This window comes from Cariama cristata, unplaced genomic scaffold, assembly GCF_000690535.1.
Source record: "Cariama cristata isolate BGI_N322 unplaced genomic scaffold, ASM69053v1 scaffold7576, whole genome shotgun sequence".
NCBI classification, from domain to species: Eukaryota; Metazoa; Chordata; class Aves; order Cariamiformes; family Cariamidae; genus Cariama; species Cariama cristata.
This window is the reverse complement of record NW_009623803.1, coordinates 619-941: the sequence shown is the minus strand read 5'-3', so window position 1 is coordinate 941 and position 323 is coordinate 619.

Here is a 323-nt window from a genome sequence, read left to right as displayed (position 1 = left end):
CAAAATCTTCCCTTTTCCTCCCATCCCTGCCTTTTCCCCTTCCAGGGGTTTTTGGTCCTGCCGGGAATTCAGCCCTGCCATTTGTGGGATGCTGCCACTCTCCTGACCCCAAAGCAGAGCTGGGGGTGCCCCAAAATGGGGGTCAGCCTTCCCATGCTCCCACGAGCATCTCTGCTTTGGAAGAGGGACTTGGCCTTGGGAAATTCCCCCCTCTCCGGCCCCGTTTGGAGCAGGGTACCCAAGGCTTTGCACCGGTGGTGAGCCAACGACCGAAATCCTTTACCTACGCCACCGAGGAGACTCCACGGCCCTCGCGGTTCAGA